Here is a 16717-nt window from a genome sequence, read left to right on the forward strand (position 1 = left end):
AGATTGCACGAAACATAGTGATCAGCCAATCAGATTGCACGAAAGAGAGTGATCAACCAATCAAATTGTATCAACAATAACTTTGCCAGTGTCAGATTACATCATCTTGTGACTAAATTTCTTGTTGTAGCATGTATTCCCTTAAGACTATGAGTCATAAGATTCAATAAGATTAGCTATCAGATTTCTAAAGCTCAAGGTCAAATCAATCACCACAAATGATTTTAGACTATGAGCTGTGAATAAAGTTCAAAGTATTGTTTCAAATTTCGCGCCTTATGTTAAAGTTCTTTTTATCACAATTCCCAAATTTAAAGAATACTTCTCTCGATATACCTAAGTCTTAGAATTAATCATATCATTATATGTTCAATAAGGTCAATAATGTCCGTCAATTGTTTACCTGAGTAGAACCAACTGTTTTCTGCAAGTGTGTACTCAAACTTAAGAAGTACCACAACAAAGGAAATTAATCCCTGTACACTACCTCAACAAGGTCAATCACGTGGTACATCGTATTGCTTACGTTTATATTTGGTCCATAGGCTGGAATAATCAAAACCAATGACGCAATTTCATTTGACAATTCTCAAATTATCCTACAAAGTTTAAATGTACCAATGTCCTGGACTCCTAATCCCATCATAGGTCAATAACTGATCACGTAATCATACTAATATTTGACAATGATTTACCCAATGAATGAGATACTATCCAATTTTAAGAACAATTACCAATTATTGATATGACAATAAGAAATGTACCCCTCCCAAAATTTAAGATTGGTACACAAATACACCTGTGTCTTATGAAAAAGTAATAAATCCTGTACTTATTCAATAATAAAGCCGTATCAAAAAAATAGGTCAATAACTTTTAAATTTTGAATATTTGGCCATAAGAGGAACACCAACATTTACAATGGGTCCTAGAAAACGTTTACCGAATTTTGTTATTTGATAATTCCCAAATTTAAAAGGGAACATAAACATATGAAGGTAATAAACCTCTGTACATACCCATATAACGTGTTAAATCCTTATCAAACGGAGTCAATAACCTCCAAATTTTGATTTTTGGTAGTTGTTTACCCATGAAAGGGAACGAGGTGGACCATCCAAATTTATAGTGATACATATTGAAGTCCTGTACTATGATATCAAATGCTTATATTAAACAATTTCTAAAACCGAGTGGATGAGCCAAGATACCCCTCCCAAATTTTTAAAGGGTGCATCAATGTACCCATGTCTTATGATAGGAAATGAACCCACATACATGACCATTTAACCATATAAGGTAGTAGAACCTCATCAAAGGAGAGAAATTGGACCGAAAACCAAACACGTGGTACAACATATAGCTTATGCTTATATTTTAGCAATTTTTACCCATGAAAGGGAACAAGGTGGACCACCCAAATTTATCATGATACATGTTGAGGTCATGTACTATGATACCGAATGCTTAAATTGGAAAATTTCCAAAATTTAAGGGGCTTGGCCATGGTACCCGTTCCAAAAATTTAAAGGGATGCATCAATGTAGCTTTGTTTTATGATAGGGAATGGACCATTATACATAATCATGTAACCATATAAGGTAATAGGACCTTATCCAAGGGGATAAATTGGGCCAAAACGAAACACGTAGTTGTACTAAAATTTTGGCAATTTCGTACCCATGAAAGGGAACGAGGTGGACCACCAAATTTATAGTAATATATATTAGGGTCCTATACTATTATACCAAATGTGTAAAATGGGCAATTTCTAAAATTTAAGGGGTGGGCCAAGGTACCCCTCCCAAATTTTTAAAGGGATGCATCAATATACCCATGTCTTATGAAAGGTAGTGGACCCCTGTATACGTCCATATAATTATATAGGGTAATAACACCTCATCAAAGGCGATAAATTAGGTTAAAACCTCCGAAATTTGAATTTTTGGCAATTTTTTACCCATAAAAGGGAACGATATAGATCCCTAATACTGATAGAGGTACATACTATGGTCCTAGGCTACCATACCAAATTTTTAGATTTGGCAATTTCCCAAATTTAAGGGGGTGGTTCTAGGTACCCCTGCCAAAATTTAGGGGGTGGGCCAAGGTAATCAAGCCAAAATTTAGAGGGAGTGGTCCTATGTACCCCTAGGTCGTTGACTTCGGGCCAAGGTCATTGACCTTTGACCTATGACGTCATAAAGGTCGGGGTCAAAGTCCAAACTTCAATCAGGTGACGCAATTACTAGTGTATGACACATCAGATGATTTATCTAGCATTATGGCGGACATCTTTGCTTTGTATTCGAAATCTCAAATGCAAAGAGAGTCATGTTACATGTTTTAAGGTTAAAATTTTAGCCCTTACGGTTGTGCCGTTATTTTGGCCTTAAAGCAAGTCATTTTAGAGTTACCGCTTCTGAAAGTAATGCCTTTAGGGGCTAAGCTCGCATTTCGTAGAGTTGGGTGAGATTTTTGTTGCAAAATGTGATTACTCTTTCAGAACACTGATGCTAATAAAACTGTTTTAAAATAATAAATTTTTGAAGTAATGTTCGATGCAGACTTCATCTTGTGCTAATTTTAGAATATTCTCTGTAAGCCTATGCAATTAGTTGTTTTTTGAGACAATAATTTATTGAAAAAAAAACGTAATATTTGGGGCGTTCAGAGCACAATGGATCCAAATCGATTTTCAATAAAGTTCAGTTTTGCTCATCAAATGAATTCTATTTCAAAACGTAATATCTTCGCAGTCAAGAGTCCAAAATAAATGGGCAATGCGGCGTAGGATCCACACTGCGTACGATCGAAACTGCATAGGATCAAAAAATTCAGCTCAAAACCTGTATGGATGCGACACAGTTTCGACCGTACGCAGCGTGGACCCTACGCAGTGTTGATTCTACGTAGTTTGGATCCTACGCAGTTTTGGTCCTACGCAGTTGCCCTGAAATAATTTAAGTTTTAATCATGCGCTCAAAAAAAATATATATTTTTTTTATCTCTCTTTAATTTCTTTAACCTGTGCAGCTATCAATTATTGTTATATTCATGGACTCCACACGACCTAAACTGCGTAGCATCCACACTGCGTAGGGTCCACACTGCGTAGCATCCAAACTGCGTACGATCGAAACTGCGTAGGATGCAAACTGCGTAGAATCCAAACTGCGTAGAATCCAAACTGCGTAGAATCCAAACTGCGTACGATCGAAACTGCGTACGATCCAAACTGCATAGAAACGAAACTGACAAATAAAATAGTGACAAATATAGTTAAATAATCATACAGGGGTGTACCCAGGAACTTTTTCTTGGGGGACTATGACTTATTCAGGAGGGCCGAAAAAGCTAAGTCTTGTCTCAGCAGGGTGAAAGGGGGAGAAAGGAGAAGCCTCCCCCCAAAAGCCACTACTTCTGATCAAGTTGGCAAATTCCTTGTTCAGAAGATTGCCGTTACGTTCAATTGACTTAGCTTAACATTTTCTTAGTTACCTAGTTGCTGTGAATTGTCACTTCTTTTATAGACTTTGCAGGTGGCACAATCGAAAGTTCATGTAATTAGTTCAAGTTTTTGCTAGTTTGGGCTTCGTCCCAAATTTACTAACTTCCAGGGTTGTTTTGTTTAAAAAAATAATATTTAAAACAAATGATTAAAACTTTTTTTAAAACAATTGACTTTGTTTAAAACAAATTTTGTTTATGTTTTAATAATTTTGTTTTAAACACGTGTATTTTGAAGACTTGTCTTAAACATATGTTTATTTGCATTTTATTTTATGTTTGTAAAAAAAAAACCCTTCCAGAGCAAGAGAACTGTCCAAAAGTGCTCCCCAATCAGAAGACTATTTTCTTCCCATGTGAATGGTTTGATTTCTCGTGGCTACAGCAGGTCAATGTGGTGATCTACAACTTATTTTGTCTCTTTTCCCCCTCATTTTTAACGTATATTGTATTGTTTAAACGCTTCTCAGTTAACTTGCGATAAAGTGTCGTAGTCGAAGGTTGGACTACTTATAGAACTGATATTAAAAAATAAATAAAATAATTATCACGGAAACAAATTGTTGTGTTGTATTCATTGCGACGTTGAGGTTCTGAAATTAAAATATCGCAAGCATTCATTTGTACAGTACATGTTAGTTCTGTCTCCATACAACATGGAATCGTTTAACATGGGTTATACGGGAAGAAAAGAAGGACATGATTTGGTACAAATTTATTAGTGTAACTCAAACTCAATCAGGTAAGTAAACGATCAAACGAGTTTGTTGCAAAACGTGTAAGAAAGAAATGGGTGGTTTAGTTCCAAGAACGAAAATCATTATGAAAAATGCAATGCTTGGTTAAAAATGGAAACCCAAACAAATGGTAAAAATGTTGATCCGAAAATTGCTTCTGATGAATCTAACGTCAGTGGTGTGGCTGAGATGCAACTGGAAACTTCAGGTAACAATTAATTTTGCATCAACAATATCTTTTTCATTATGTTATGAAAATTTTATTTCGTACCTCTTCCCCACCACAGTTCTAAATTTTCTTTGAAACTTTACAACTTGGCATAGCTTGTACGAAGAGACCAGGCGAGAAACGCAAGGTATGGCAGTCGCTCGTGTAACTAACCAAGTGTGATACTTATTATAACGTTAGTGCTGAACGTCAAGGTCTGGGACAATTTGATCTCAATTTGTTTGTTTGTACCGTATGTATATACCACGCTACAGGGTGCAATATTCAGTCTTTTAACATTAATTTTTGAGGATAGAGACACGCGTCGGAATTTGCTGTATAGATTTTGACTGCGATCCCACGTAAAATTTCAAAATTAGTGGGTCGGATCCGACTTTAAACAAAAAACCCTGTCTCATATAGCTTTGCTACTGATGCAAGTTGTAATCAATCAAACTAAACAAACTAATTTTATATGTTTCGAACAAACTTGGGTTGCAGGATAAATTTGGCTCCAACTCAACATTTAGAGCACAAGGGATCCAAGTTCATTTTCAGAAAGGTTCACTTTTGCTCAGCAAACGTAATATCTTCGTAGCATAGGGTATGAAAAAAATGAAACAAAAACCACGGGAAAGCGTGTGGACTAGAAAAAAGGAAATGCAATCTTTTAGTTGCCCCACGGTTATGCCGGTTAGGCTAAAGGAGAAGGTGATGATGAGTAATGAATGAAATGGTGGAATGAAGAAAGTGGGAGGAAACGGGAGAACCCCGAGAAAACCCACGCACACGGTGTTTGTCCACCATAAAGTTCACTTGGCGGGGGCTGGGATCGAACCCGGGACCCCAAGCACCAGAGGTGAACGCTCTACCACTGAGCCACCGCGGCCCCCACGTGTGGACTAGAGTTTCATAGGACACCCGCTAGACAAGGGCGTTTACGGAATGGGGAGGAGGGCTAATTTTCCCTTCCCCCTCCTTGCTCATACATTTAAGATATTAACATTATACTTGTATTGTGTATGTTGCAGCGTTGGAATGATTAACAAGTCAAGCTCCGAATGTCATAGTCAATGATGCATAATTACGTTACATAAATGCAGAATGTGTCCAAAAGAATACATCGACGTAAAATGTCATATTTTCACAAGCACGAATCCGAGATGAAAGAAAGAAAAACTCCATGAGAAAAAGGAATCTAGAATTTTGTATGATTGCCGCTAGATAGGGACGTTCGTTTAGAAGTCACCCGTCTTCTACCCTGAATTTCAGATTTTTGGGGCAGTAATGCAGATTTAGAAACATTTTGCTTAGCAAAGTCCAACATTTAAAAATTGAAGTCCTTGCTCCGAATAAATACGGATTTTAATCATTGGCCGTAAGGAGCTATAGGCCTATATTGCTTTCTTGTATATTTTTTTTACCCAAGGATTTCAAAGGTGGCTCTACTTTCGAGTTTCGGGCCTGCTTAAAATTCAGGAAATTGGACCTAAGCAACTTCCCAGTTTTAATCATCCGTATGTTCTTCGTATTTATTCGGTGTAATTACCTCAAGCTTATTCTGTTGGACTTTGCTTATCAAAAGATTTCTAAAACTGTCTTACTGTCCCCAAAATCTGAAATGCAGGGTGCGGATGAGGGTGGTTGCCCTCCTGTTCCACTGACGCCCCTACTAGCGGCTGTCATATGAAAGTATCCCAAGCCTTTTCGCATGGTTTTAGTTACATTTGTTTTGGATTCTTGACTGCGAAGTATTACTATGTATTTTTTGAAATAGAATTCATTTGCTGAGGAAAACTGAAATTTATTGAAAATGGATTTGGATCTATTGTGCTCTGTACGCCCCAAATATTACCTTTCGTCAATAAATTTTTGACTCAAAAAACAACCAATTACAGACTTGCAGAAAATATAAAGTTAGCACAATATGAAGTGTGCTTCAAATATTACTTTTCGAAAACGTAGCCCTATTATTATAAAATAATTTTATTAGCATCAGTGTTATGAAATAGTAATCAAATTTTGCAACAAAAATCTCATCCGCCTTCACGAAACGCTAGCTTAGTCCCTAAAGGCATAATTACAAAACTTTTAGAAGCGGTAACTCGAAATGATTTTCTTTATGGTTAAAATAACCGCACAACAGCATTTCTAGTAAAATTCTAGCCCTCATGTAACATGACACCATTTGTATTTGAAATTTCGAATACTAAGCAAAGATGTTCACCATGATGCTTGATAGCACCATCTAATGTGTCAGACCACTTCCAAGTTTCATCATTCTCTCTCAACCCGTTCTCAACGCACAAGGATGGTGAGGACTTTTGTTTTGCCATGTATATTGATAGATTGTGTGAAACCTCTATAGTTGGTAAATTTTAAAATCTACCTTAAAAGCTTACTATATCCAAGAAAATACTTATGAGAGTCACTGGCAAGAGGGTGTAATAAAAGGGGTCGCTATATGAAATAAGTTGAGAATTACTCATCTATACTGAAATATTTTGTACCCAACACTGTGTAGTCTTAAAGAGAATAAAATAAATGAAAAGATCGGTTGCAAAAGCAAAAAGTCTTAATAAATACGTGATTACACGATTTTGAAATATGTTTAAAATCATGTTTTAAACTGTTCAAAATGTTTAAAACATGTATTTTTTCGTGTGTGTTTTAAAACATCTATAAAACATTTTAAACACCTTTTTCATTTTTAAACACGCGTTTTGTTCTTTTTTTTTTTTTAAAAACTGTATTTTTTCCAACCCTGCTAACTTCTGACCAAGTTGAAAAATTAGAATGCGTTGTTGCCAATATTTACTTAAAAGACTGCCGTTACTTTCAATTGACATTTGGATTAGCATTTTCTTACTTACCCAGTTGCTGTGATTTTCAATTTCTCTATGAACTTGGCAATTGGCACAATTGAATGTTCATATAATTAGTCTAGTTTTAAGTAGGTGGGAATTTGTCGCCAGATACAAAATTTCCTCATCCTACGGCCTCGCGCCTCAAAAAACCTACTAACATACCAAACTTCCTAGTTTTTATTCCGATTTCAATTACGGTACCTAAAATACCGGAGATTTTGTTCATCCAAAAAGTCTATTTAAATTACACAGTTTTTTTTGTATCTTTACAGCTGCTAAAAATGGAAAATATTCACTTTTGGAAATTTTCTATATAGTCCCAGGAGGCTAAAAACTTTTCCAAATTTAATAGTTGTAGTTCTACTGGAAGTGCCTATACTGTAAAAAATCGTATTATTTCAGCGACATGCCTATGTGTTAGCATGATTGTGTTAAAATATAACACAAACAAGTGGTTAGAACAACTCACTCTCCGTTTGGAGTTGTGTGTCAAATGCCGCTAGTTGAAATGACACACAGCCTGTGTGTTACATTAACACAAGTGTAGAATCTTCGGTGTTGTTTTCTGCGTGATTGCCAAATATGTTGGGCATCTAATTATAAAGGCTTATGAACTGAAGCTACAGGCAAACACAGTAGAAAGAAATACTTAAACAAATCCAAGTATACGCAAAATTTCAAAATACAAACCGCGCGGTGTTTTCAATTGTTTTACAAAATGTTTCTGAAGAAACCCTAACAGCACAAGATGTGCTAGGCATGTGCCATTTAGGTGTTCTAAATTCATCTCCCACATTTGATGCATTTATTGCTTCTTTTCTTAAGCGGTTGTGTACTAGAAACAACAAACGCATCAACTTTATTAGATGGCAACTGGCGCCGATCATTTGAAAGTGAATATGGAAGAACTATAAAATAAAATAAATAGACAGTCGTCATGTTGTTATAAAATTAGGTCTACATGGCGAGCAGATTTTATCCCGAACGGTTATCGTCGAATATACGCGGGTTAAAGGAGCACTCTGATTAGCCAAATTCAAAAGACCTCAAGAATTTATCCCTCTACAAGCGACGGTTTCTTCATCTCCTCCGTGGCCAAGTCGGAAGAGCACGCGGCTAGTAATTGAAAGGTTAGTGGTTCCTGCCCCTCCCTTTTAAAATTTTTCGGTGGTTTGGTGAATTCAGAAGAGGTCGGACATAGTTTAAAGATGAAGAGAGAGCAGGACGTCCGGCAACAGCTGTGTCAGATTTTATACGTCCAAAAAGTCTATTTAAATTACACAGTTTTTGTCTCTTTAAAGCTGCTAAAAATGGAAAATATTCACTTTTGGAAATTTTCTATATAGTCCCAGGAGGCTAAAAACACAGTAGAAAGAAATACTGTGAAGATGAAAGATTGCCGAAAGATTTCTGTGTCAGATGAAAACATTGCCGGTGTGAAACAAATGATTCGAGAAAATCCTCGAACAACTTTCAAGGATATTGAATCTACAGTGAACGTTGGATCGCCAGCAGTAACAAAAATTCTTCATGATCATCTTCGGCTCAGGAAGGTTTCATCTCGTTCGGTGCCTCACACTTTGACTGAACAGCAGAAACGCATGCGTGTGGAATGGTGTGAAGAAATGCTTGCAAGATTTGATGGAGGCAATTCTCGACACGTCTCTGACATTGTTACTGGTGATAAGACTTGGATCTATCAATTTGACCCTGAAAATATACGTCAGTCTACAGTTTGGATATTTCCAGACAAAAATCCACCCACGAAAATGAAGCGACCGCGAAGTGGGAGAAGAAGATGGTCGCAACTTTCTTCTCCAAATCTGGTCATGTTGCAACTGTTCCACTTGAAGAACAAAGGACTGTTACTGTTCAGTGGCACGCCACTGTTTGCCTAACAAAAGTGTTCCAGAAGCTTCGGGAACGGCGCCAAGAACTGGATTGCGTGGGATCCTGCTTCATCATGACAACGCGTCCGCACACACGGCCAACATCACAATTCAGTTTTTAGAATCTACGGGGGTCAAACTTATGACTCATCCACCGTATAGCTTTGACCTGGCCCCGTGTGATTTTTTTATGTTCCCCAGGATCAAAGATCGCATGCGTGGCAAGATATTTTGCAGCCCTGAAGAAGCTGTAGTGGCTTACGAGAATGAACTTTCAACACTTGAAGAAAAAGACTGGCAACACTGCTTCCAAAAGTGGTTTTCGAGGATGCAAAAGTGTATACAGTGTAATGGTGAATACTTTGAGAAAACGTAAGTGTTAAATTGATTTTAAGTATGTAAGTTATTTCACATCTCAAAACTTTCGTAGTGACCCTCATATATTAGGGTGGGCCGAAAAAATAGTTTTTTTTTCTTTGTTTGAAACGCTATACTGCGGAAAACTTGCCCCTATGGTAGATAAATAAAATGCAAAAGAAATATGTCTTTTTGTTTACGTCTGGCGGTAGCGTAACGTCCCTAAACCTTGAAAAAAAATATACGATTTTCGTAACTTTTCCAATACATGGAGAAAATTCAGATAACTTCTATAACAAGTTCCTATAGTCATATTTCAATAGAGAAAATTATAGAAAAGATAAATAAATGTATAAGGAATACATTTTACAATTTATTAGCAGCGTATTACACTTATAAAAACACTTAAAAAAGACAAATTTCCATTGAAATAGACATTTTTCCCGATTGTGTGAAACTTAAGTTTGGAATGAAATACAGTCTTTTACTTGTCTTTAGTTTCTTTTGTTAGTTTGAAAAATGGTTTGCTTGAAAACTTGGCATTAAATATCTTATAAAACCATCCCTGGAATTGAAACCGACGACTTTTTGTGACGCCTCAGTTACCAGATTCACGCATTGGTCTAATGCTTTGGTGTGACACGGGAATTTATCAAAGTTCCACTCAGCCGCAGTTTCACCTGATTGGACCTTACAAGGCTGGTGTCCGAAGTGTGAATCTCAAATTTCAAAAATGTTTGTGCAGATCGTTAGGGAGGTTCATGTAATAAAGATCGGCACAATAAATTTTGGCGAAACCCCATATTTGGGTGGGGCAGTGCCCCTTTTCGATTTTCGGCTTTTGTAGTAAAAATCGGCCTTTTGATTTGAAAATTGACTTATTGTTATCGACAATCGTTATCATTTGTATTTATTTGCGTAAAGATACTTCAATTGTGGGTCGAGGATTCCTGTGTGTGGGGGGGTTCCCAGTGGCGGATTTAGAAGGTAAAAACTGGGTGAGGTCGACCCCAGGTTATGATACTATATCATGAGTTTACTATAAACTTTCAGAATATATAAATAATAATAGCTTCAATTATTTTTGGCACTAAAAAGCTGGGGGCTACCCTCAGCCCCGGGCTAGATCCGTCACTTGGGTCCCCCTCACAGGTGTGATACATGTTGCTCCTTCATTTTGACTAGCTGAATTCAAATATGTAATGAAAAAGTTTTCGAGGAGCACATGTGCGGCACAGGTCTCTACCTAGTTTCTGGGATGCCGAATCACAAGTTGAAAGGCTCGAAATAGAACTGAAGGGCTGAGTTTGGCAGAATTCGTGCTTACTTTATGTATTGTATGTTTTACAGAAATGAAACTGCTCGAAAAAAAGTGTACTAGTTGGTGCTGCAGAAATACTTTTGCAGCACCAACTACATTTCAGGAGTGTTATATCTTCGCGCTCATCATATATCATAGTGTATAGAGCTCTTTCGTGGTTAAGCGGTTACCGTACGCGCCTTTGGCGTGGGAGACCCGTGTTCGATTCCCGGCGGGAGTTTATGTGGTTCGGATTCCACGTTAATCAGTAGGTCCACGTCTCATATAGCCTCGCTGCTGAACGGGACGTTAAACTCAAAATCATGATAGTGTCGTTTAAGGAAAATGAGAAACTCATTGGATTAACAAATTCTGGCAACCTCGCATCTACATATCCGGATTTATACCAACTATATTTCAACACATCATGGTACCTTGGCGATGATAGTTGTTCATAAACTAGCGAGTGCAATTTAATAATGTGTTTACGTTGTGGAGTTGTATATCAATTTGGTGTAAAATTACGAAATTTTTCATTTTCCTTACAAAATTCTTCCATATTCTAAAGCCCCAAGTATCCAGTGGTTGTACAGCCAAAGTTGCTCCCGGTGGAATCTGTTTACACAACGTTTTTTTCGTCCGGAATGTGTTGCTGCGTCTCTTTCTCGTTAAAAGATGATCATGAATCTACGAGCAAGACACTTTTGTCCCCTATGTTCGGAACTAAAACGTCACGGATTCACTCCTCCAAATGTAGCTTACCCATCTTTCCAGATTTTGATACAGAAGCCTTAACATTTGGGGGCTGGAATAAAGTTTTCTTCACCTGTGCTCCAAAATTTTCCTCTCGGCTCTGGGAATACAATCCATATGGCCCAACTAATTTTCCACTGGCAGACATAAGGGGTATTATTGTATAGCTATGAGATAAGGCATTTTTGGATTGTGGAGAAGTTTCTACTTTTTTTCCCACCTTGTATGCCTAACATACGATTATAGTGCAGTTCCATTGCAATCGCGACACGAATTTTTTTTGCTTCTCGCTACACAATATTAAGTTTCCGTTTAAAACTGGTGCATCAACTTTTGGGACCCTTAAAGTTTTCGCGATTAATTTCTTTCGCTTTTTCAGTTGCCCATTTCCGAACATTCATGTCATGTACAGGCATGAAATCTCTTTTGGCTTCAATCTATACAGTAAGCACTGATTCTGCCAAACTTCTATTTCAAGCCCTTCAGTTCTCTTTCAACTTGTGATTCAGCATCCCAGAAACTAGGTAGAGACCTGTGCCGCACATGTGCTCCACAAGGAACTTTTAATTACATACTTGAATTCAGTTCGTCAAAATTAAGCAGGAACATGTATCACATTTGTGAGGCGGACCCCCTCCCCCCACACAGATAGGGATCCCTGATTCACAATTGTAGTATCTTTATGTAGTATCTTTATGCAAATGAAGACGAATGATAACGATTGTCGACAACAATAAGTCAATTTTCAAATCAAAAGGCCGATTTTTACTACGAAAGCCGAAAATCGCAAATGGGGCACTGCCCCACCCAAATATGGGGTTCCGCCGAAATTTGTTGTGCCGATCTTTATTCTATGAGCCTCCCTAACGATCTGCACAAACATTTTTTAAATCTGAGATTTACACTTCGGACACCCTCCTTGTTAGACCAAATCTCGTGATCGGTAAAGTTATTAATGGAAACTGCAACCCTATTTTTACTGTTGAAAGTATTTGTTAAATTTGATGAAATGTAATAAATGCATATAGACCTTCGAAATATATGTGAAGAAATTTATGAAGATAATTATTCGAATCATTACGACATAGACTATATATCGTTGTTGTTTTCACGAACTGGCGAATTTAGCCTCTTCAAACTTTCAGGAATCGGTGATTGTGAAAAAATGCATATTTTGAGTTTGTGCTACGAAAACTCGTAGATACATGTGTACTATTAGTGAGCGAAAACTTAGACCCGAAGTCTGCTTAGTGTTTGAGATATTAGCAATATTCTATTGGCGAATACTGAGAAAATGAAAACCACAATTTCACGAACTGGCGAATGCAAACTCTTCTCTTCGTTAAACGTATAAAGAGCAATCGTGGTCGCATTTACAAAAGTAAATGAAGAAAACTGTAGTAAAAATAACTTTTCCTCATTTTTACTTTATTCTTCTTACTTGCAATCAAAAGATTTTGTTTCACTATGCTCGCCATGGCTTGTTACAATATGAAAATGTTTCTTATCTTATGATGACATTTTGTTTCTCTGTACTTTACCGTTTCCCAAAACATAGCATATACCTATCCCCATATAGACCCATTCTTTCGTAAATTTAAGGTGAGTACAGGGTGCGAAATCATTTGAAAATGGTGGGGGGGAAGAAGTTCAGCGATCCACATTAATACTTCGTGAGGCCTCCAAAAAGTTGAAATTTTAATGGATTATTATTATTATTATTACTATTATTATTATTATTATTATTATTATTATTATTATTATTATTATTATTATTATTATTATTATTATTATTATTATTAATATTATTATTACTACTAATAATAATAAATGTTTAAAGTAGTCGACATTGTTATTTAAAAGTACTTTAATGTTATTTATCCATTTAACCAAAATTGATAACTTATCTACTGCACTTAATATACACTTCGGTGCGTATGGTCCAGGGCTAGACTTTCGTGGGAGCACAGTACCCTTGTGTTTACCATCATATTGAAGACTGCATTTACGAAAACAGCGGTAGAGATCTATAAGTCAGAAATAATAGTCCCTGAGAACCGATGTCCTAACCAAGCATTAGAACTAGGCCCTACTAACTTGAAGCGCTTCACCTGGCCAGCCATAGATCCCCATGAGCTGTAGAGTCAGAGCATAGTTTTTATTATTTATGAAATTTCCGTTTCTTCGATAAGTATTTAGTATTTCAGTTTGGTCGCTCAGATATCCGATCATTTATGTAAGTCTAAATAATACTATGTATTTATATTGTATTATTAGCAAGAATATATTATTATAAATAACATGATACTATAAATATATGATATTATAAATAAGTATGATTTCAATACAAATACTTGATAGGCAACAAAAAGCCGTGTTGCCTCAGTGGTAGAGCGCTCACCTCAGGTGCGTGGGATCCCTGGCTAGATCCTAGCTCGCGCCTTCTGCTTGTGGTATACAAACAATTGTGTGTGAGGTTTCTCGGGGTCCTCCCGCTTCCTTCCACTATCTTAATCCACCATTATAATTCATCTAATCATGACTGTCTTCCTTAGCCTTACTGAATATTCGTTGGATGTTAAACCTTAGCAAATATAAGCACAAATACAACAATACGATTGATTTTTCTGATTTAAATTTAGTGTCTCTTTTCAGCAGCGATGTTATGAGATGTGGACTTACAGTTTAAGGTGGAATCCGAACCACGGTAATCGTTTAAATTTTTGTAAGGCGCTCCCACCAGGAATCAAACCCGGGACCCCGTGCACCGAAGATGGTGCGAGCGTGCTAGCCACTAGACCAGCGGGGAGAGCCACAATAATACGAGTATTGAATGATTGTGTTACTGTATTTATAGACCTAAAATATAATTTGCAATAACGTATCTTACCTTAGAGGAAAATTTTAAGATTAAACTTCACTTTCTTTCCGTGTGTAACGAGAATTGGACATGTGATGGCTAGAAGAAACTCACGTATGAGCAGCAGTAACAGCATCCCATAATTTTAAAGGAGGTCCACTGAGTTTAATTGTCAATAAAGATTGCAAGGTATTCGCCAACATACGGTTTCTTTCGGAACTTTTAATATGAACAGCACTGAATCCACGTTCACAGGCAGCATTTGATAATGGCACAGAACGAACTTTCCGCGTTAAGTCTTTTAAGAACTTGAAAATCATTTACCGACTTAGAACTTGACTTGTACTCTCTCCATAATGACACTGTATGACCCCGTTTGGTCTAGTGGCTAGCACGCTTGACTTCGGTTAGCGTGGTCCCTGGTTCGATTCTCGGTGGAGTACAGTTGAACGACCAAAGTGGTTCGGATTCCATTATAATCAGTAGGTCCACGTCTCCTTTAGCCTAGCAGGCATAACCGTGGGACGTTAAACTAAATCAAACCAAACCATTCTGACACTACACTATCAGGATTCAATCCAAACAATGGTCAGTATTTTCATACTCCAAAAACATGAAAAACTATACAAGAAAAATATATAAAGACTGCAAATAATGCATCCTTCTCATTTGAAATCCAACGTATGTGAAACAGTCTTTTGATTTTGAGCAGTCCTGCGGCATCTGTGACTGTCGCGATAATTTTAAGTTTTGCGGATGTAGATGACTTACTGAACACCTTGTGAAGTTCGCCTAACAAACATTCAAAGTTATGAACAGCATTCAGAACACCAAAAACTCTTTCAGATACAAGATCCATTCGATGTGCCATGCAGTGTACGCTAATTAGGCACGGGTCGACGTTTCTTCTAATTTGAGCAGCAACACCTTGTTTCTCCCAGTAAACACTACATCCCCGCCCGAACCAAATCTAACAAGCTTTTCTTTAAGATTAAAAATATCTATGTCATCTTCGGAAAACGCTTGAATAATTTTCTCTTCAAGGGGTTTTGTATCGGCATTTTCTACAGGCACAAATTTATAAAAACAACAACAAAGGTTATTTTCTTCGTCCACATGTGTTACATATAAAAGCAAGTGCTTATCCGCAAACCTGTTTGTAGATTCGTCAACTGTTTAAGAAATTTTACCAATTTTGCACGCAACTGGTACGCTAGAGAATAAAGGTCTCCATCTCGTCACAACGAAACAGCCGACAAAGTTAAATACCTGATCCCTTTACAACTAAACTACGTTTCTTAAAACAGGCATGGATTCAAAATTATTGTTTGTTTGAAAATTTGCATTATAGACCTACTTATATTTTCATTTTAAGATGTCCCCCCTTACAGATTTTGGTGGGGGGGGGAAACGAAAGTATAAAATTTTTGGTGGGGGGAAATCCCTCCCGTCCCCCCCCCGGGATTTCGCACCCTGGGTGAGTATACGCTGGACTTAGAAAATTTTAGTCGGGTATACGCCGTATGCTCCTGTAAACGCTCCATTGCATCCCTGGTTTCAGTCAATGTAGTTTTATTTATACAGAATTATGGGCATTACCGGCATCTACGGCCTTAAGCCCGCCATGTGCAAGAAATGACGTAGCTAGGAACACATAATAAGGGAAGGAGGTGTCCTAGGATCTGTATTAGGTACCATCCCGGCATTTCCCTGGTGTGAGTAATTAAAACCCAGGAAAACTTGGGCTTTCCTTTCTCCTGTTACACCTTTTCGACCGAGTGGCCCCACCGAGAATCGAACCCGGAACCACTCGCACCAGAGCCGAAAGCGTTAGCAACTACGCAAGGAGGGTCTACTCAATGAATGTAAGTGAATATTGTTATCCTTATTTCCCTTGTAAATGTGTGTAATTATAAATTAGTTATCAATTTTAAGGATATTTCACGAAACTTTAAATATTGGTGTGTATGCTATTTGGTCTAGGAATTAATTCGTGCGGGTGGACAAGAGATGGCGCAACGAACGGAGCGTCCCACAGTTCCGTGTATCCACACATGTGTTGCAAACCCCTGTCATCGCGTATCGTTCGTAGTATAGGGCAGTGGATTAAAGCGTCAACAACACCAGTTTGTAGTTAAGTGAACATGGCGCAATTTGTGCCTGATAAAGTGTTTTTGCGGGGTGTCCTGCTGCATTACTTTAACATGCAGAAAAGTGCGACTGAAAGTCATCATAT

The sequence above is a fragment of the Thermobia domestica genome, chromosome 6 (genome assembly GCF_964235325.1).
Source record: "Thermobia domestica chromosome 6, izTheDome1.hap1.1, whole genome shotgun sequence".
NCBI lineage: Eukaryota > Metazoa > Arthropoda > Insecta > Zygentoma > Lepismatidae > Thermobia > Thermobia domestica.